This window comes from Nicotiana tomentosiformis, chromosome 12 (assembly GCF_000390325.3).
Source record: "Nicotiana tomentosiformis chromosome 12, ASM39032v3, whole genome shotgun sequence".
Lineage (NCBI taxonomy): Eukaryota > Viridiplantae > Streptophyta > Magnoliopsida > Solanales > Solanaceae > Nicotiana > Nicotiana tomentosiformis.
In genome coordinates, this window is record NC_090823.1 from 74,087,210 (window position 1) to 74,110,810 (window position 23,601).

Consider the following 23,601-nt stretch of genomic DNA (forward strand, 5'->3'; position numbering starts at 1 on the left):
TAACATTTAATATAATTTTTAGCATTTATAGTTGGAAAAGGTCCCAAATACATATTAAAAAAACACAATAGAAAAATAAAAGATATATACTAATTGCAGAAGTTCATGAGTACGGGTAAAGTGAGCAAGTGTTGAAGACATTACTTTTCGAGGAGAAGCTTCATGACCATTTGAGAAGATGTATGTCTTAGTAACATCCGAATCACCATCTTTAGCCTTTTGTTTAAGATGAGGTCACGACTACAATGACCAATAGAAAAACTGCAAGGAAAAAAAATTAAGATAATAATTTAGGATATAAAAGAACATGAAATAAGAAATACAGAATAGCAGTATACATAACCATTTCGGAAGAAACTTTTTAAAAGATCTCTTCCCATTGAAAAGGATCCATAACCACTCCAAAAAGATAGAAAGGCCTTAACGTATAAGAATTTAAAAGGTCATAACACTATGCTGAAGCCTTAACTTACGCTGAAGCATTGTAAAACTTGGGGACACAAAAAGGTGTGAGAAAGAGTAATTTAATGATATCAATTTAAGGGCATCAAGGGTAAAAAGCTTAACGGACAGAAGAAGAGAGTACAATTAAGAGGAAGAAATTGGCTTTTGTCTTTCCAAGAAGATATATGGGGCTAATTTTCTCATTTAACTTTTTGTTGTTTGTGTCTTCCGCAACACATTTACCATTCAGATGGAGTAAAGAACGTGTGGGTAAAAATAAAACACTTATCTGGCATGTAGAATCTCAAACCTCAAGGGCTAAAATATCTTAAAAAGTTTTGGGAGGTTATACCCATTAGACAAATTGTTGTAAAAGAATTTTCATTCCAGAGAACAACCAGAAAGACGGGTAAAGAGCAAGTGATCCTTGATGGAAGCAAGTATTTCACACGTTTAATCAATAGTATTGTTTACCCGAAAAATGGATAGGGTTGAATTTATACATGGTTCTAAGGATACGTGGTATAACTTGGTACAAATCGGAAAAATAAGTAGAAATATATCGAATATTGACCGTAAAAATGAATGAATATAAACCCAAATTGAATAGAGAATGATTTATAAATGAACAAGATGAATCAATGTCAAAAGCCCGAAAAAGGATAATCTTTACTATATGTGTGTAAATCTCAATAATCTTTGAAATGTGAGAGTGTATCAATGTATGGATGTCCCCTTCCAGATATGATAGCCTCTCTTAATATTGGATATAATTAAAAATACATAGTGAGGATCCCATGATAGATTAGTTAATTAGCTTTTCCTTAATTTCCGCCGAGATTCTCTCCCCTAGTGCGGCTACAACGGCTCTTTGTCTTTTGGCTCAATCTTAGTTGGTCTTGGTATTGGTCGGTCTCTGGGTCTCGAGCTCGATAATGACTCGAGCTCGGTATTGATCGGTCTCTGGATCTTGAGCTCGATAACACCACTTCACATCATAGCTCGATATTGACTCGAGCTCGGTATTGATCGGTCTAGATCTTGAGCTCGATAACCCGGCTTCACATCTCATCTCGATATTATAATGACGACCTTCGGTCCATCATGTTCCAATCTTGACTAATTACACGAAGGGCAAACTCGGTTTTCACCGTATACAGATAGTCCCCTCGTTTCTCAGAAAGAAATGTGGCAAGAAACAATATGATTTTTCAAATTTTGACTAGATACACACTGACGTCTGCATCGAGCCCGATTATGACGTATGTGACAAATGTCCCGTCGGTCCAGTTATCAAGTTATTAAATGTGCGTTAGACGATGGTCGGTCGCTGCCAATTTTGAACAGTCACTGTGAAATCTATAAATAGCTCCCCTTCTTCATCATTTCAAACCTTTACCTTCAAATCTTTTCATTCCGACCTTCATAGTTCTTTGCCTTCTCCACAGTTCTCTATTTCCAGTTTTAGAAATTTCTTTGCTTGTTCTTCACCAAACACCATAATATTCCAATTTCCCATCTTCTTTGTTCTTGAAAATTTAGATGGCCAAGATATCTAAAATCATTCCTCAGAAAGATGTTGCTTCCTCCTCTCAGTCGGTCGGTGAGAAACTGGTGGTGGAGCCACGCCTCGAAGAACTCATTCCCGGGGATGTGTTATTGACTCCGACTTTAAAGTCGAGAAACCCTCATCGGTTAATGGTCGATGTGAGCTGGTATCGAGATATATATGCTCGATACCCCAAAGCCTTATTGATTTGGTAAAGAAATATTATGGTTGGGAAAAAAAAGAAGTTGTGATATCGGCACCGGAGGAAGCGGTCACTACCCACGTGGAATGGTACTTGAGTGTTTACACTTATCCTTTTATGCTGCGTCCCCTCGATCCGGTCATCATCGACTTCTGCAAGAAGTACCAGGTGACCCTTGACCAAATACACCCTTCTTTCTGGAGGATTAATATTGCCCCGTTTCTTTGTGAGCAACATCGACAGGCTTCCTTTCACCCTCGACCACCTCATAAGCTTATATAGCCCTCGTCTTTACTGAGGTGGGATGATAAAGCTTCAACGCCGGGCCACCAAGGCATTCAACTCGAGTATAGATGAAGACAAAGATAGATCTAGATGGGCCGGTTTGTTCGAGTGACCTCGGACCTAATCTCGGTTGAGAGTATGCCATTTCCCGAGAAATAGAATATGAACCGTAAGTGTGATTTCATTTTCAGTTTTTGTTGTTTTTACTTCTTCATCTTTTCTTATCAGTGTTTTTCTTGACACAACCATTGCTTGGATGTCGGGTGCGGTTCCCCATCTCGAGAACTGGGTCAGGAGCCTGTTTCGACGTCGACATATGCCGAGCGCGCATGGCACGATTTGTCAAAGGGCCGGTGTGAGGCTCGTACTCATGGCAAACCTTCTTCTTGGCTCACCAATTTGCTTATTGTTCAAGTATTTTTTCAGGCATAAGTTTTATTTACTTTTCTTTCTTTGTAGGTCACGGAAAAGATGCGGTTATGAGACCCCATCAGGTGATAAAGAAGTTTTACTACCTATCTCAAAACCGGAGAAGGTGATTAAGAGAAAAAGATCCTCGGACTCTGAGGGTCAAAAACCCAAAAAGAGAGTGGCTCGTAAACCCAAGGTGAACACTATCCCTTTGACTATGGAGTCGGTCCTAAGTTTAAGGGATGAAGAAGAAGAAGAAAGTGATTTCGGGCTGTTGGCCCATGCACGGGCTAGCACCGATACTCAGAATACTTCGGTATCAGTGGGAGTTGATACTGCTCCCACCAGGCTTTACGAGGTCGATGAGTTATCCTTAGCCCCAAGTTCCCGAGCCGAGGGGGACCGAGGATATTTTTCCTCGGGGTAAAGAGACCGTCGAAGAAGCTGCGGATGCCAGTGTGCAAACCGAGCTTGAGGCTCCCCAGGATGGAGGCGGCGCTAAAAAAGACCTACTCGGGGCGATAGAGACCAGGGATTCCCCCTCTTTCCCTTCGTTTTCCCAATCGATGATACGTGACGCTCAAGCTGTGGAGACTTGTCACGAGGAAGGAGTCCATGAAGGGGAGGATCCTTTTCATGGTTATTTTATCGGGGTAGAAGATGTCACCGGTCCGAGTGACTTGGAGGCTCCGAAGAAGCGCTCGAGCGAGGTGGGAGAGCCTTGCCTATTTAACGAAGCCCAACAGGCCCTAAATCGGGTAAGTTCATACTTTCTTTGCCAATTTTCATACTTGTGTTTTTCTTTCCTTGTATAATTTCTTCTTATTTTTGTAGGCTTCTGTGCTTCATCAAGAGGTGTTTTTCCAATCCAGAGGGGAGCTGAGTCGGTACGAGGCCGAAGTTCGAAGTCTCACTGAGGAGAGAGATGCCTTAAAGCTTCTCTGTGAGCAGAGAGAAGGAGAAGTAAAAGGACTTTGGGCCGAGCTGGAAGCATCTCGGAAAGAACAAGCTGAACTGGTCGAGCAGGTACAAAGAATCTTTGAATTTAATGATATTGACTCGGGAGTGATGGCTAATAATTCGGTCCCACAGGACGAGCAAAAGTTCTATGTGATTAGGAAGCTTCGTACTGAAGTGGACGTAGTGAAATCGGAGGCCGAGGAATGTAAGAAGAACATGAACCGCCTCGCCTCAGAAAAGGAGACCGCCTGGACTCAGCTGGCTTCGGCTGATGCCCAACTCCGAAGCTTGAAAGAGAAAGCCTTGGTGCAAGCTAAGAAAATCGAGGAGTTCCAGTCTCAGTTGAGCTCAGCAAATTCTGATCGAGAGAAATTGGCCACAGAACTTGCAGCAGCCAAATCGGAGGTCGAGAAAACCATGGCCAATTCTGATGCAATGGTGGTCGTTTATCGATCTGATGCTGAAGCTTCTCAAGTTCGAGTAAAGGAGGTTGCTGAGGCTGCTCAGGCTCGGGCAAACTGAGTTGCCAAGCATACTAAATGCCAGTCTCGAAGGGAGACTCTCAAAGAGATTCGTGCTCGTAGCTTCGATCTAACAACCGAGATCGAGAAAGCTAAGGAGCTTGAAGCCGAAGCCAAAGTGTTGGACTTTCCTGATGATGATGATATCGGGAGTGCGAGCGGATCTGAAAGTGAAGGGGGGCCTCGAGGGCGAAAATGCTGCTCCCGGAGATGACTAAGCCTTTTAGTATTTTTGTGTTTCTTATAAGACCGTTTTGGTCTTTTGTAAAGAAATTTGATCGGGCTATGTTGCCCTTGTAAATGATGACATGTATATAAAAACTTTCTTCCTTTTTGCCTTATAGAATTGTCAAGTTGTATTTTAAGGCCGGGGTTCAGATAATTTGATCAAAACCGAACTAGTGTGGCCCTTAGGCCTTTTGATCGAGTAAGTGCTTGCTCGAACACGAAGTAAAAAACAACCCTTAGGATTTGTAGCCGAGTGAGGGTTTGCTCGAACTCGAGTTATGGTAGCCCTTAGGCTTTGTGGTCGAGTGAGTATTTACTCGAACTCGGAGTAAAATAATAGCCCTTAGGCTTTTATGGTCGAGTGAGTGTTTGCTCGAACTCTAATTAAGGTAGCCTTTAGCCTTTGTAGTCGAGTGAGAGTTTGCTCGAACTCAAAGTAAAAAATAGCCCTTAGGCTTTTATGGTCGAGTGAGTGTTTGCTCGAACTCTAATTAATGGCAGCCCTTGGGCTCGATAGATAGTCCCCGAGTGAGAATGGTTGCTCGAACCCGAGTTATGGTAGCCCTTAGGCTTTACAATCGAGTGAGGATTTGCTCAAACTCGAAATAAGAGTAGCCCTTAGGCTTAGTGGTCGAGTGAGGACTTGCTCGAACTCGAAATAAAGTAGCCCTTGGGCTTTGTAGTCGAGTGAGAATGATTTCTCGAACTCAAATTAATGGCAGCCCTTGGGCTCGATATATAGTCCCCGAGTGAGAATGGTTGCTAGAACTCGAGTTAGGGTAGCCCTTAGGCTTTATAGTCGAGTGAAGATTTGCTCGAACTCGAATTAAGAGTAGCCCTTAGTCTTAGTGGTCGAGTGAGGACTTGCTCGAACTCGAAATAAGGTAGCCATTGGGCTTTGTAGTCGAGTGAGAATGATTTCTCGAACTCGAATTAATTGCAGTCCTTGGGATCGATAGATAGTCCCCGAGTGGGAATGGTTGCTCGAACTCGAAGTAAAGTTTCCCTTAGGCTTGATATATTCTTAGAAATCAGATACAATATATTCCTGGAGGGACCTCTTTTCATTCTTGTGTGAAATAATCTTACATGCGAAAATGTTTTATGCTTAAGGGTTGAACAATTTACGCAGGCACGGTTCATTTGACCATTTGGCCCATACAATAATCTTGTCTTCTCGAGGACCTTTTAACGTAAATCGTTTTCTTTGCTGCAACTGATATCTGAGGGTGACACCCCCAGTATTAGAGGTTGATCAGATAGAGAAGCCTCAGATACTGATGATGCAACATTTAACACTGAACCGCTATTCTAAGTTACCTACAATTGTTAGTTTTGAAGCATCAAAAAGAGAAACGAATGGGGGTCGTACTTCAGCAGTAGTAGCACTTTTAGGTGAGTTACATTCCAATTGTTAGGCCCGATAGCCTTGGTGCTTCCTGACGGGCCTGTCAAAGTCGTTTTTTGTCATGACCCCTGATTATTTCGACCTTGATCATTTCTTCTTTCCTTTGTCACATGGTTCCTACCGGGTCCGATGATCCTCATATCTTCGTTTTATGGCCGATATCAATCTCTGCTTGACCCTGGCCCGAGATCGGTGTCTTTCTTGGTTCTTTCGAGGTTCCTGGCAGGATAAATATGCTCTGAAGGGACTCCGAACTGACCATCTTTGACTCTGATTTTCGATTTATACCTATTGTGCACATCGACCCATGTAGTGGCAGGGTATTCTATTATGTTTTGCTTCAATTGTTGTGAAGCCATCGAGCTTCATTCATTCAGTTCTTGAGAGAAAGCTTGAACAACCCAATCGTTTGTGACCTGTGGTAGATCCATTCGCTTTATTTGGAAACAAGATACGAACTCCCTTAGCATCTTGTTATCTTTTTGCCTTACCTTGAAAAGGTCCGACTTCCTGGTCTCGACCTTTATGGCTCCGGCATGTGCTTTTACGAAAGAATCTGCAAGCATAGCAAAAGAATCGATAGAGTTAGGTGGTAAATTATGATACCATACCATTGCCCCCTCTCACAGGGTTTCCCCGAACTTCTTCAATAATATGGATTCGATCTCGTCGTCTTCTAGATCGTTCCCTTTAATGGAACATGTATCAAGAGGTAATATGTTCGTTGGGGTCGGGCGTCCTATTATATTTAGAAATTTCAGGCATGCAGAACTTCTTGGGGATCGATTTGGGAGCCTCGCTCGGGGGGAAAGGCTTTTGTACGAATTTTTTGAAATCCAAGCCCTTCAATACTGGTGGTGCCCCCGGGATCTGGTCAACTCTGGAGTTATAAGTTTCTATTTATTTGTCGTTTGCTTCAATCCTCTTTTCTCCTGACTCAATTCGTTTTGTTAGTTCCTCGATCATCCTAATAATTTCGGGATTAGTCCCCGATTCTTGTTCATTCGATCTTACTACAGTTGGCCCCGTTTTGTGGGTGATTTCTCGGGGTGGACCGGGATCAGCCCTGCTTGGTGTCTGGGTTTGGCTCTGCATCTGAGCTATTGCTACCTGTTAGGCTTGCAGCATTTCGATAATCATATGCAGGATGATCCCGTCTTCTCCAACATTTTAGGTATTTCGAACTGCAGATCGAGTTCCACCATGAATGTTGATTTCGGGGTCGGAACATTGGATTGCCTCGATGGACACATGTGAATTAATGTCAATTGGATATGCGGCCCGAGTTCCAATGGGATCAACGAATGGCCTTTCATCCCGGTCGTCAGGTTGTTGTTCTCATCTTGAAGGCCAGCTTCGTTGTCGATAGATAAGGCCATTAATTGAGAGTTTGTCGTTTTTAACCTGAAATCAAAGACACTTCCAAGAGCAAGTGTAAAATGGTGTGTTTTGCAGAGATTTGTACCAAATAACCACTGTTATCCTCAGCCCCACGGTGGGTGCCAAACTGTTTACCCGAAAAACAGATAGAGTTGAATTTATACGTGGTTCTAAGAATACGTGGTAGAACTTGGTACAAATCAGAAAAATAAGTAAATATATCGAATATTGACTGTAAAAAGGAATAAATACAAAACCAAATTGAGTAGAGAATAATTTATAAATGAACAAGATGAATCAATATCCAAAGCCCGAAAAAGGATAATCTTTACTATATGTGTGTAAATCTCAATAATCTTTGAAATGTGAGAGTGTATCAATGTATGGATGTCCCCTTCCAGAAATGATAACCACTCTTAATATAGTGGAAGAATCCTATTTTGGATATAATTAAAAATACATAGTGGAGATCCCATGATAGATTAGTTAATTATCTTGACCTTAATTCCCGCCGAAATTCTCTCCCCTAGTGCGGCTACAACGACTCTTTGTCTCTTGGCTCGATCTTGGTCGGTCTCTGGGTCTCGAGCTCGATATTGACTCAAGCTCGGTATTGATCGGTCTCTGGATCTTGAGCTCGATAATACCACTTCACATCATAGCTCGATATTGACCCATAGCTTGGTATTGATCGGTTTAGATCTTGAGCTCGATAACCCGGCTTTACATCTCATCTCGATATTATAATGACGACCTTCGATCCATCATATTCCAATTTTGACTAATTACACGAAGGATAAATTCGATTTTGACCGTATACAAGTATTATTGTAAACGATAATAGCATGAGCCGTAGAATCAGTCACAAACATAAAACCATTGTACTTGTTACACAACATGAACAAAGTCACTAGCTTTGTATCGTGCTTTGAAATCTAATTAAGTAATTAAATCTCTGCCATGAATTGACCACACAATTCAATATGGTTTATGTAATGTAGTCAAGAACTAAAGAAATTAAATTGGAGTTTTATTGCTGAATTGGAAAATTTACAAGCAATAATACAACTCAAAGATTACAACCAGTAACTAAGAACTAGAAGGAACTCCATCGATATCTTTAAGCATACCTTAAATAAGAAAGAATTGAATGAGGATGAGAAGAGAGAAGGAAAGAGATCGAGAGAAGAAAAGACAAGGGAGAGATAGGCAGAAAGAGAAGGGAGAGAATTAGGATAGGAAAGATTGAGAGAAGGGGGAATTCTTCATATTTTCATTTTTCGTCCTTCACTGCTGCAGTTCGGACTATTTATAGGCTGGTGCTAAACTGATTTCTCAACTAATTTCACTAACAACTAACTAATCTTGATTTCTTAAGTACTATTTCTCCTGTACATGACAGTTTAGAGCAAGCAAAAAGTCTTGTGGTCAAATTTTTTTATGTTATTTAGCTTGTAGCCAGATATAAGAGGGAGTGAATTGTGTCTTGTTCAAATTTTCGCAAGTTGGTTCTATAACCTGAGTATTTCAGACAAAACCTCCTTGCTCAAGGGAGTAAAAACTATGACCTAACCTCGTAGAGTTTGCCTCAAATTTTACTAACTATAAAGAGCGATTTTAGTTGACAAGTTAATAACCAAATGGACTAACTATAGTATCTTAAACCCTACAAGCAACCCAACTGTAGCTACCTCTTTTCAGACTATAAACTCTAGCATAGAACTAAAAAATCTTTTCAAAATTATTCAGCTATGATTACACTTCTCAATAAGCAAAATAGGTTATAATTAAAGAACAATGACTCAACCCTAAACAACTAAAATGTTTGAGTAACTACGTCTTCTGGAACTGGTTCTTCAGTTAAACAACTTGAATTTCTGAAAGCACCTCTTGTTATGAATTGCTATTTACCTTGAGTAATTCGTTGAAACTGCGAGAATAGTGGTAGAAATATTAACTTTAAATAACAGCAGTATTATGCTTTATATGGGAATAGGGTTGATCGAAAACTTCTTTAATTAATGATCAAAAACCTAGAATATTTTAGTTAAGGAAAATACTAGATTTCCTTATTTGTTTTTAATTCCACACACCTTCAAATTTTTCCACACGCTTTTTCTTTTATGTAAGTGTAATATATTAATGAAATCTTATTGACCATAAATTCCTCCTACCGAAGTAATACTTGTAGCCTACGAAATAAATCCTTTAAGAAATTCGATTTGCACTAGGAAATAACTTTTAGCTTCTTATCAGCAGATTTCAAAAGACTTGGTTCTTTTACAATTGTTTGTTAATCATCAAAACTAATATAAGCTGTAACTTTTTCATGGAACTGGATGTCAAGGGAAGAAACATAATCAATAGTGATAAGTTATAATATCCATATTTGAGAGTGAGTGTTGCCAGGAGATGAAGACTTGACACATATAGGGGATATGGAGTTTCTAGAATGATTAGTCACCATATTCAAGTCCTTACGGAGGAAAACATGGGGGCCTCTATTATAACTAACACAACCTTTCTTTTTGTAGGTACCATCATTACACAAAACGTTAACTTGAGAGCCTGTCATATAAGAATATTTCTAAGGACACTTCCAGCTTTTACAAAATTATATACGATGGAACAATCTCCATTTTTTCCAGCATGTGATCTAATGAAATATTGTCCCGTGAATTCAATAGATGTAATACAAGTTTGCTCAAGGAATTGGCTCAATGCAACAGTGTTATAGATCCAGCAGTGGCATATATACAAGGTTATGTTGATGAGAAACTATCAGTTCTTTCCAGAATTATTCAATGGAACAGTAAGTGTAATGACCAAGAAGATGCAAGTTATTTTAGGATTGTTTGCATCAACTTATACGTCCAGTTTTGACTTGGTTCCAATATATATGTTATAAGGAGTATAAGAATATGTTCAGTTTGGATATTTTATTTTGCGGCTTGGAATGGTGTAACGATCCGATTGGTCATTTCGTATAATTGCGCCCCCCTTTTCATGCTTCACACATGTGTGTTTATGGTTTTATGACTTTCGGGGTTGGTTAGTTTCATTCCGGAAACCTTTGGGGTTGATATGGACCCACTACTAGAAATTCGGCAAAAACCGACCAAGGTCGACCGACCAACTTTGGTCGGTCAAAAAAGGTTTTTCAAAATATTTTTTTTAATTTTTTTTTTACGAAACCGACCAACTTTGGTCGGTTTTCTTTGGCGCAAAAATGCGGGAAACTATTTTTGAGTCCCGTGAAATTTATGTTTCAAGAAACCGACCAACTTTGGTCGGTTTTTCAATTAAAATAAATAAAAATTAATATTAAAAAAACCGACCAAAATTGGTCGGTTAATTCGGCCGGTCATTTAAAAAAATCGACCAACTTTGATCGGTAATTTTACTTTTTAATAAAACCGACCAACTTTGGTCGGTTATTTTTGTGCGAAAATACAATTAAAGAGTATAAATCAAATAAAAGACAGTCTTAAAACAAAATGTACCAATGGTCTAGTGGTAGAATAGTATCCTGCCACAGTACAAACCTCGGTTCGATTCCCAGATGGTGAATCTTTTTATTACATAATTAAAATATCGACCAACTTTGGTCGGAAAAAATCAACCAACTTTGGTCGGTTTTTTTTTTGCAATATGTTTTTTTGAATTTAATTGACCGACCAAAGTTGGTCGGTAATTTTCGACCAACTTTGGTCGGTATGCCTTTCCGACCACAAAAATACCGTCCACACGTAAATGGTCGTGTTTTGGTCGGTTTTTGGCCATTACCGACCAACGTTGGTCGGTTTTTTTGATCGATTTTTACTGGATTTCTAGTAGTGATCCTTTGATTCTTGACTTACAAGTTTAAATTAGAAATGTTGACCAAACTTTGACTTTTGTGAAAACGACCCCGAAATTATATTTTTATGGCTCCGATAGTTTCGTATCACGATTTCAGACTTGGGCGTGCGCCCGAAACTGATTTCGGAAGTCCGTAGGTTGATTTGTGTTGATTTGCCGAAACTTGGCAATTTGAAGTTGAAAAGTTTGACCGTAGGTTGACTTTTAGCTATCGACCTATGAATTTGATTTTGGGACTTGGAATAGGTCCATTATGGTATTTAGAACTTGTCTGTAAAATTTGGTGTCGCTTGGAGTTGATTTGATAGGATTCAGATGTTTAGTTGTAATTTTAGAAATTCTTGAACTTTACTTTGAAATTCATGCGTTCTAGTATTCGATCCATAGTTTTAGATGTTATTTTTGTGTTTTGATCGCACGAGCAAGTTCGTGCGATGTTTTCAGAGTTTTGTGGATGTTTGGTTTGGAGCCCCGATGTAACAGCCCAACCCGCTAGTGATATTGTTCGCTCTAGGCCTAGGCCCTTATGGGTTTAAAATGCGTCACTAGGGTATAAGGCTTGTTAACTTATATACCCAGCATCTCTCTTGTGTTTTGCCAATGTGAGACTCTGTCTAAAGTATGGGGTGTTACATACACCCCCTCTTATGGACTCAGCGTCCTCGCTGAGGTTTGCCCCACCGAATGGAATTCACCTAGACTCAGCACTAAGATTTGCCTCGCCTAACCAGAATTTTCCTAAACTCAATTGAACTTTGACCCACTATCGGCAAGGCTGACACAAGAGTGGCTCTAATACCATATGTAACAGCCCAGCCCGCTAGTAATATTGTCCGCTCTAGGCCTAGGCCCTCATAGGTTTAAAATACGTCACTAGGGTATAAGACTTGTTAACTTATATACCCAATATCCCTCTTGTGTTTTGCCGACGTGGGACTCTGTCTAAAGTCTGGTGTGTTACACCTGAGGGTTCGGATGAGTTTCAGACATGTTTCGTAATGGTTTGAACTGAAATTGGACTACTGGTGCTACTGGTGCTCAGGTATCGCAATTGCGAGCACCAGCATCGTAATTGCTAAGGTGACAGTGGGGGCTCTGATGTCGTAATTGCGACTCCCCCTTCGCAATTATGAAGACTACTAGATTTTGCCTTAGTTCGCATTTGCGGACATTTGTTCGCTTTTGCGATGTCCTCCAGTTCGCAATTGCGAAGCCTCTATCACAATTGCGATGAATGCTGAGGTTATTAGGGATCGCAAATGCAAGCTCTTGTCCGCAATTACGAAGGTTTGCAAATGCGAACCTTGTATCGTAAATGGGACATCTGCAACTGGTTAAAGGGCTGGGAGACGAGATTTTTGAAAACATTCTCTCATTTTTGAATCCTAGACTCGGTAGGAGGTGATTTGGAGAGGGGACTTTCACCTATAAACCTTGGATAAGTGATTCTAATATATTTCTAATCATATTCCATCAACATATCTTAGATTTTAACATCAAAATCATGTGAATCAAGGTGAAAATTTGTGAAACTTTGTCAAGTTTTTGAAAAATAAGAAATTGAGTTTTGAGAGTCAATTTGGACTCGGATTTTGAAACTAATCACATATATGAACTCGTGGGGTCATGGGTAGTCGGAATCTACCATTGGACCCGGGTTTTGATCGGGTGTGCCCCGGGTTGACTTTTTGGAAAAAAATGTAAAGATCTTAGCTTTATCTATTGTAATTGATTTTCCTAGCATTGTTTGATGTTTTTAAGTCGATTTTGATTAGATTTGAGCCGTGTGGAGGAGAATGTTAAGGGAAAAGTTGTTTTCGAGTGTTAAATTGTCCTAGTTGAGGTAAGTGTCTTGCCTAACTTTGTGTGGGGGAACTACTCCTTAGGATTGGTATTGATTGATTTAATTGTACTATTATAACGACCCGATCGGTCATTTTGAGAATTAGCATCACGTTCGGTGGCTTACAGTCTCGAGAAACTTTGTACTATGTATTATGACTGGCGTGTGTGGTTGAGTTCGGATTTCGTATGATTCGGGATTGATTTAGAATAAGGATTCTTGTTTTAGAAGCTTAAGCGGTAAGAGTTGACCAGAGTTTGGCTTTTGTACAGACGACTCTGGTATGGTATTTTGATGATTCCAATAACTTCGTATGGTGATTTTAGACTTAAGCGTGCGTCTGGATTTGGAGGTTTGTAGGATAATTTGATGCATTTTGGCAAAAAATTAGAAGTTGAAGTTTTGGAAGATTGCGAGGTTTGACTGGGAGTTGACTTTGTTGGTATCAGGTTCGGATTTCGATTCCGGGAGTTAAATTATCTTTGTTATGTCATTTTGGAGTTGTGTGCAAAATTTGGGTTCATTCCGAGTTGATTTGATATATTTCGACACGAGTTTCAGAAGTTGGAAGATTTGAAAATTCATAAGTTCAATTCGAGGTGCGATTCATAGTTTCGATATTGTTTGGTGTGATTTAAGGCCTCGAGTAGGTCCATGTTACGTTACGGGACTTGTTGGTATATTAGACGGGGTCTCGAGTGGCTCGGATGGGTTTCAAACGAGTTTCGGATCATTCGGTGCATGTTGGGTGAAGCTGGTTTGGGCAGAGCTGGGCATGAGGTCGCAGAAGCGGAGGTTTTTATGCACCTGCGCAATCGCAGGTGTGGTCCCTGAGCGCTGAAGCGCGACTGCAAAAGCGAATTTTCCTATCGCAAATGCGAGGGGTGCTGGCCAAGCTGTTTTTGCAAAAGAGTGTAATTTTATTGCAAAAGCGACGTCGCAGGTGCGAGCAATGCTGGGCAGAATGTTTAAGTGTCGAGGGTTTGACATTTTAATCATTTTTGGAGTTGTAGACCTCGATTTTGGGAGATTCTAGAGGTGTTCTTCACAAGTTTGATTTGGATAAGTGTTCTTTATCCGAAATTGATTATATTTCATGATTCCACACTCATTTATATGATTAAATTAGTGAATTGAACGGATAATTTTGTAAAATCTTTCAAAATGTAAAATGACGATTTGAAGGGCGATTCGATATCGGAATTTGATAATTTTGGGATGGTTGGACTCGTATCGGAATGGGTGTTCGTATTTTGTAAAATTTTATCGAGTTCCGAGGTGCGGGACCGAGGTTGACATTGTAGGTTTAGTTAAAAACTGAAGTTTTATTATCCGAAATTATTTCCTATGAGTTTTATTTATGTTATAAAATGATTTTGGCTAGATTTGAGCCGTCCGGAGGTTGTTTCACTCGATAAGGTCATTTTAGAGTATCGGTTTAGCTTCGTCGAGGTAAGTATATTGTGTTATGTGAAAGCCGTGTACGCGAGGTGAAGATTACGTACTCGAGCTTGTATGTGAAAAATCTATCGGTCTAAACTCTTTGGCATCTCTTATGTACTTATTTGGAATTGCTAGCACATGTTATATCCTTTATTCGTCATGTCTACTATCACATGCCTTACGTGAAGTTGTTGTTACATGTCACATTCTTTACCTGTCGAGTTGCTCTTATATGCTTTATTTGGAGTTGTTACCACTTTTACCATTACATGATTTCTTTTATTGTTGAGCTGCCATTTCACATAGATATTTTCACTATTGAGGTTATTCTTAAACAATTAATTGGAATTGAAGTTATCGAAAGACATTAATCTATTTTACCTGAAGTTGTGTTTAAAGGAGGTGTTTTTCTTTGTTGAGTTACTTTTTCTGTTCATGTTGTTGTTATTGAGATTCTATACACGTTGTGTTGAGTTGTGGGCTATTTGTTGTGAAATTATTGATATCGTGGAATCTTTGGAAAGGTTGTGGCCTACGGGCACTTATGATATGAGTTGATTATGTTGTGTTGTTGTGATGATAGTACACGTGAATTATTGTGTGATTGGGTTGTTGTTATGCGAAGATAAGGATGGCATTTCACTGTTGTTATCATACAGGGCATAAGGGTGGTATCTCACTGTTGTTGAATGTACGGAGCGATACGGGTGGCTATTGTGTTAATGTCCGGGTGGAGAGATAAGGGTGGCTATTGCACGGAGTGATAAGGGTGGCTATTACACGGAGTGATACATGTGTCTATTATATGGAGTAATACGGGTAGCTATAGGAGAGATAAGGGTTGCTAAAGATATTGTCAGGGCGGAGTGATACATGTGGCTATTATACTGAGTGATACGGGTGTCTATTGGAGAGATAAGGGTGGCAAATGTTAGGGATGATGTGTGATGGTTTGGAGACATTGTGTTGGTGAATTTTGTGTGATGATGTGACTTTCATTGTGTTTGTTATACCCTTTCTGTGACTTGTCTTGTTGTTTCGATGAGCTATTCAATGTCCTTGTTATTACTTATGGTTTTGGGCTGCAGTAATGCACTTGCACAAGTATACATTGTAGCATACCACTTATACTAGCTCACGAGTACGAAACTTGATATTTATTGATCATGCCCACATATTCTAGTATTATCCATTTTCATGTTGCTATGGAGCCTGTGATTATGACGGACGGATTGTGATGGTGAGCCTGTGATTATGCCGGGCAGATTGTGGTAGTAAGCATGTGATTATACCGAGAAAGTTGTGATTGTGAACATGTGATTATACCAGGCAGATTATGATTGTGAGCATGTGATTATGTCGGGCGGTTTGTGATTGTGAGCATGTGATCATGTCGGGCGGATTGTGACTGTGAGCCTATGAGTATTACTGGGCGGATTGTGATTTTGGCACGTGAGTTATCCGTGCGATTGTGATTTCGAGATGTGGGTATGAGGTGCTGTGAGTATATGATGGCGAGTTGAGACCCGGGACTTGTGACTATGATATGAGGTATCATAGAGTGATTTTGTTGCAAAACTTGTGTTAGACATCTTGATAAATTATTTGTCCTTTGTATTTCTTATTTGGTTTTAAATGATGTTTTCCTGGTATTCTTATTGCTTTACTACCTATATGCACATGTCGACTTTGTTTCCATTTACTGATTTCTTCTTTCCATTATTAGCTTTATAGTGCTATACTGCACAATTTATTTTGTCTAGTGAGTGTCTTGACTGTACCTCGTCACTACTCCACCGAGGTTAGTTTTGATACTTACTAAGTGCCGACCGTGGTGTATTCATACTACACATTTGCATATTTTTATGTAGAGCCAGGTATTGGAGATATCGGACTCGGGCAGAGTTAGCATATTGGTCGCGAGGATTCAAGGTAGAGCTGCTTGGTCGTCGCAGTCCCTTGGAGTTCTTTCCTTCTTTGTACTGTCAGCTTGTATTTGAACAGTATTGTATTTCAATCCTTAAGATCATTCTATGTAATTAACTAGATTTCGTGACTCTGTATTACCAGTCTTGGGAGGTTGTTATGATTATTGCCGCGTAGGCTTATTCCGTTTTTGTCTAGGCACTTATATTAAACCATATTTTGAATTATCATTATTAAAAATTGGCTTAATTGTTATAGAAATTGGCTTACCTAGTCTTAGAGACTAGGTTCCATCATGACACTCTACGAAGGAAAATTAGGGTCATGACAGCTATGTGAAAGCCGTGTATGCAAGGTGACGAGTGGGTACACAGGTTGTATATGGTAATTGACTGGTTTAGGATACTTAGACTCTTTCCACGCTTTAATCGAATTGTACTATCATGTTCTAAATTCTCATAGTCAATCTATTCTTATGTGTTTTAGTCTATCCTTACATGCCTTAAATGATTTCGCTAACACTTGTTCCACTTTCTAATTGATGAATTGCTCTCCTGCTTAGTTGAACTTGTTGCCTCTATTAATGTTACATGTTATCTCTCCCTTTGTTGATTATCATTATTTAAAGTTATTGTTCATGTTATCTCTCTCATCATTGATTACCATTATTTGAAGTTATTGTTCGTCTTATCTCTTCCATTATTGATTGTCATTACTTGAAGTTATTGTTTATGTTATCTCTTTCCTTGTTGATTTGCATTATTTGAAGCCATTGTTACATGTTATCTCTTCCTTTGTGAGTTATCCTTATTTAATAACGTGGTTATACATTATCTCTCATTGTTGAGTTATTGGTGTTGAAGTTGTAAAATCCGTTATCACGTTGAGGCGAAATTGTTATTGTTGAATCATCTTCCTTGTTGAGCATTTTTCATTTATTGTTGTTGTTGATATTCTTGTACACGTTATGGTGGAGTCGTGGGCTATTGTTGTGGAAATATTGATATTGTTGATTGTTGGCAAGTTGTGATATATGGGCACTTGTGGTGCGAGTGGCTGTTATAATGTGATATTGACATACATGCGGCGTTATAAGGCTTGGGGTTAATATGTATGCGGCGGTATAAGATGGGACTGATGTGCATGTTGCTTGTAGGAGAACTACGTGAAGCCATGCGGCATCATAAGGTGGCTAAAGTGCGTGTAGCTATTTTGAAAAAACTGTTTTCAAAACCTATTTTAAATATAAGGCTCACACGGCGGTATAAGAAAAGATTATGATTGAGATTATGAATTGTGAATACGAGGCGGTACCTCGGTTATGATTCTTGATACATATACACGAGACGGTACCTCGGTGATGATTCTTATTGTACATGAGGCGGTACCTCATTGTGATTCTTGTTATTTATCTCATGTTGCAAAGAGTTGGTGGGAACATTTCTGTTATTTTGTTCTTCCTTGTTCTAGCAGTTGTTGTCCGTATATGATCATTTTGGTTCTCTTTAGTTTCTTCTTTATGTTATTTCCATGTTTGATTCCGGTATTAGTTCATGTTGTTAACCATTTCGTATCAGTTATTTCTCCGCTTTCCATTATTTATCCTTATTACTTTTTCATACTGCTTATTTACATCCTACTTGGTGTCGTGACTTAGCCTCGTCACTACTTTATCGAGGTTAAATTTGATACTTACTAGGTACCATTTTGGTGTACTCATACTACGCTTCTGCACAATTTTTGTGCAGATCCAGGTACGTCTGCCTGTGTCAGACGCTAGAGTTGATTTGAGCTGCTACTTTGGAGACTTTAAGGTATACAGGCTCCAGTCCGCAGGCCTCGGAGTCACCTTCCCTTATTCTTATTTATTATTGTATTTTTCATTCAGACAGTGATGTACTAGATACTTTAGCTTACTCTGTAGATCTTATGACTTTGATCCACCGTTCTTGGGGAGTGTATTGTTGAGATTTTGTCTTTCGGAAGTTTATATGAGTTATTCAGACTGGTTTTTAGTATTTTGTTAATTATATATGTCCAGTGGTTGCCAAATGTTAGGCTTACCTAGTCATAGAGATTGGGTGCTATCTCGACATCCTACAAATGGAAATTGGAATCGTGACAAATGGTCACAAGACATCAAGTATGAAGCTTTTTCTACGTTACGTTTTGACATTAGTTTTGAACTAGTTTTTCACATATTCTATATTATTCATTTTAGTTCTCAATGTAATATCAAAGAGAGTATGATATTCTATTTTTTGATAATAGGTCTTATGTAAGTTCCGGCTATATACTCTTCTTTTTGTAAGATTATGTTTTTAAAAATATATAAAAAATTAACCTTAGGCACCTTATCTAGTGGATTTGCAGTAGAATAAAATAGTCATCAATAATCATAAATACATATCTCCTTCCTCCTCTACTCTGTATCCCCATGGAACCACATAAGTCCATGTGTAGTAGTTCCAAGGGATGTGAGGTACTTATCACTTTCAAAAATTTGAATGAGGATTTGACGTGTTTACTTTTTGCACAAATACCACAAACTTTATCTTCCTTGAACCTAGATCTAGGAAATCGACAACTAGGTCCTTTAATATCAGTTTGTTCAGTAGTGAAAAATTCGCATGTCCTACCTTGTGCCACAATAGTGAATTACTATCGAGAGCACTAAGACATGTTTGTTCATTTTAAAGAGAAGACATAATATCAGTTTGTAAATATTTTTGTGCCTTTTTTCTCTAAGAATCGGATTTTGAATTTAAATTAGCTACAGTACATACCCCAAAAGTGAACAGAACCTGATTTCCTCTATCACATATTTGAGATGCACTCAACAAGTTATGTTTTAAACTTTTAACATAATATATATTTTATATTACATAGGAGGAAGACTTACCAATCTTACATATACCAATAATATCTTCTTTCGTACCATTATGAATTTTGTACTCCCTTCTTGATAGACTGTCAGTTAGGAAATTTTTTCTTCTTTTCCCATCACGTATCTAAAACAAGCATTGTCCATGTATACATGTTCTTTCTTCCTCTCACTTTAACCTGCAAAATAATTCAAGGGTTAGTTTTAGGAACTTATACTAGCTTGGGTCTCGTTCGTTGAGTAAGAAGATAAATCATATTCATTTTAGCTCATCCATGAAGTCTCGCATTTTTCAATAAAGTTCCAGGTTTAATAATTTTTCTTTTCTAAACATATTGAACATTTTTCCAAATTGCCTTGAACTTAGCCGTATATGAATTTTTTTATTTTATTTTATTTTAATATTATTATTATTATTATTATTATTATTATTATTATTATTATTATTATAGTGCGTGCACAAGTAATTTTCAGGAATAAAAACATAATAACTTTTGGGGTTATATGGGGTTTTGACCTTTTTGTATTCTAGTCCTTTTCTATTATCTATGTGGTTTGCATGCAAGATAGTTAACATCTCCGAGGACCTATTCTATTTCAGAGTTCTTCCAACCAAACATAGGCCTTATTTATTTTTTTAAGATTAAGATGTCTGAATATGAATACGCATCTGAATATCAAGATGTGTATTAAGATCAAGACATCTAAATCTGAATACACATCTGAATATTAAGATGCGTATTAAGATCTGAATATTAAATGATTAAGACTTTTTTATTTATTAACATCTGAATATATAAAATTTATCTTCATTTGAAAATTAATAAATACAAAATTTAAATTAAAATACTAATATATATATATATATATATATATATATATATATATATATATATATATATATATATATATATATATATATATATATATATATTTTTTTTTTTTTTTCTAAATATGGTATTTGGTGATGGCTAACGGTGGTGCTTGTGAATGCCGACTAGAGGCGATTGTTGATAGTTTTTTTGGTTGATGCTGGTGGTTCTGGGTAATAGCTAGTAGTGATTAGTGTTGATGGAGTTTATGGTTGAGGATGGTAATAATGAGTGGTGATAATTAATAATTGTGGGTGGTAGTGATGGTTGTGATTGTGATTGAGGAATGTGATAGTGGATGGTGGTAGTTTATAATGATGGGTAGTACCGGCTATGATTGTTGATGGTAACGGGTGGTTAGTTGTGGTAGTTGAGGTGGATAAGTATGTGGTTTAGAATAATGGTGGTGGTGGTTGAGTATGGTGATTGTGGGTGGCATAGTAATAGTTGATAATGGTAAGCGGTGGGGGCAATCAATAATAAATGTGGATGATAGCATCTAAATAAAATTAAGTGTATGTTATAGATCTTAATTATACATACCTATTCAGACCCATTAAGTGATTGTGAAGTAAAAAAAAATACACTTAATGATTAAAATCCGAATAATTAAGATTTAGACTTTAAAAATAAACGCACATAGTGTCTGAGATCTGAATGATTAAGATTCAAACCTCCATTAAGTGCAAGCAAATGAGGCCTTAGTCTTATTTAAATTCTCTTTAAGCACCTTATTTTCCTCACATCCATCAGAGAGATCACTTTTTACCTTTTTCAATTTACTCTCTAAGTTTTTCTGAATCTCACAAATATGATTTTTTTTGTTAGCAGGTGTATCAAGAAGCTTTTTATTCTTTTTGTAAAACTAATTTTTTTATTAGTAAGAGTGAGAATCTGTTCTTTTAGATCTTTAACGGTGCCTTTTAGATTTTTATTACTTGCTTTGAGGTCTTTGTTATCAAACTTAAGAGAGGCATATTCATTTATAATGTTTTTCTTATTAACATAGAGACTATAATATGCATTAATTAAGCCTTAGAAAATGAAACCAATTTTGTTTTAAAATAAGTATGAATCTTTTCCTTTAATGTCATAATTTATCTTAGTTTGGTCATTTTCCACATCCGAATGAAAATTGGCCATTAACACAAGAATGTCTTCATTGTTAGAGTCAAATTCATCTTTAGCCATCAAGGACTGATCTTCGTTATAACTATTATCGTCAGAGACATCACTAAAGATATTTCTCATAGCAGTTAGAGCCATTTTTACCATCTTGTCTGCTCTCTTTTCTTCATCGTGCTTCTTGGAACCGGTCCTTCTTCTACTCTTTCACTTTATCATGATTATGTTTCTTTCACTCAGCCTTCCAAATTGGGTAATTCCTAATAAAGTAATCACAACTATTATATTTGTAGCATTCATCAGTGTTGCTCTTCTCTGGAACCTTAGCTTTGGAGGTGCTACTATGTTTTCTAGAATTCACCTTTTCTAGTCATTTTTTGAAACCTACGTGTCAGTAGTACCGTAGCATCATTGTCACCTTCCAGCTATTCAATGGCCTTGAGAACCAGGCTCTTATCCTTGCGAGTCTCTGCGATCTTACGATCTTGATACTATTTTAGCTAATACGTCTTCAAGTTTCCAATGAGATCGTCAATGATCATATTCTCAAGATCCCTAGCTTCAGTGATGCATTGACCTAGCTTTCCCAGGAGACTGGCATTAACCTTAGATCTTCCTTATGATATTATTTGTAAGGATGATTTATCCAAGAGAGAGTAACTCATTAGTAATGATTGTGAACCTAGTATGCATATCTTGGATAGTTTTTCTCTACTTCATCTTGAGAAGTTCATTCTACCTTATAAGCATGTTAATCTTAGACTGTTTGACCTGATTTATTTTTTCATAAGCAATCTACAAGGCATCCCAGATATACTTAGTATGATTTTATGAAGAAATTCGATTGTACTCATCAGGTCCAACACCATAGATTAAGATATTTTTGGCCTTGGAATTCTACTAGACCACCTTGATATCTTCATCAGAATACTGCCCCCGAGTTTTAGCCAGTTACTTCACCCTTATCATCTTTTGCTATAAGAACCTTAGGACCCTTCTGAATACTATTCCACAGTTCTAATTCTTCACTTTTTAGAAAATCTTGTAGTCTTTCTTTCCACTATACATACTATTTTCTATTGAACAGTGGCGGTCTTATGGTTGATTGACCTTTTTGAACGCCTAGAGGTGCAAGCATCTCAGATCCTTTCAAGGTATTAAACTAACTTTGAAAGAACCTACACTGATATTAATTGTTATTTTAGCTTGTACCTAGACACAAAAGAGCAGGTGAATCGTGTCTTGCCCAATTTTCTTGTATTAAAGAACCTGATTCTTAACTCAAGTATTTCAGACACAAACAGAAAGTGAAGTGCGAAAATTAAAAAACACAATAAGTTTTACGTAGAAAACCTCCTTGCTCAAGGAGCAAAAACTATGACATACTCTTTGCAGGATTTGCCTCAAAACTTTACTAACTTCAAAAAGTAGTTTTAGGTTATAACTCAATAACCAAAGGGACTACCTCTACTACTTTGAACCCTATACAATCAATTCAATTGTAGCTACCCCTTTTCAGACTATAAACTTTAGCCTAGAAAGCTAAAAAAACTCTTCAGAATTGTTTACATATGATTACACTTCTCAATAAAACAAAATAGGTTACAATCAAAGAACAATGACTCAATTCAAAACAACTAAAGAACTTGAACAACTTCGTCTTCTGGAACTGATTCTTTAATCGAGCGGCTTGAATCTCTTAAATCACCTCTTACTACGAATTGTTATTTGCCTTGAGTAACTCCTTGAATAACGTTAGAATCATTAACCTTAAATAGCAGCAGCATTATACTTTATATGAAAATAGGGTTGGTCAAAAATGTATTCAACTAGTACTCCAAAACCTAAAATATTCAGTTAAAAAAAACATTCCCTCTAAGATTCGATTTTCTTATTTGTTTCCAATTCCACACGCCTTCTCTTTTTGTCCGATCAAAAATCCCACCAAAGGTCGTGATGGCGCCTAATGTGAAGACCCGATAGATCTTTTTGATTACTAGGCTTAATTTTCATGTTCTGAGACCTCTCGTAGCTTCATTTGATATTTATTGATTTATGTGCATGGTCCGTGTTATTTTTCGCAAAGCTTTTTTGTAAATTTTTGAAGAAAAAGTAATTTTTGACTTAAAATGAGATTTGAGTTGACCATGGTTAACGTTTTTGTTAAACGAACTTGGATCGGTATTTTGACGATTCCGGTAGGTTTGTATGATATATTTGGACTTGTACGCATGTTTGGTTGGGGTCCCGAGTGACCCA

General features: G+C 37.8%; 1 long non-coding RNA gene across 1 annotated transcript; it reads right to left on the minus strand.

Annotated features, from left to right (window-relative positions):
- Nucleotides 1-460, minus strand: LOC104099689 (uncharacterized). Its single transcript, XR_004507985.2, has 2 exons — nt 344-460; nt 1-261 (listed from the first exon to the last, which is right to left on the minus strand). It is a non-coding gene; the product is annotated as an uncharacterized lncRNA (long non-coding RNA).
- Between the last annotated feature and the right edge of the window lie 23,141 nt (nt 461-23,601).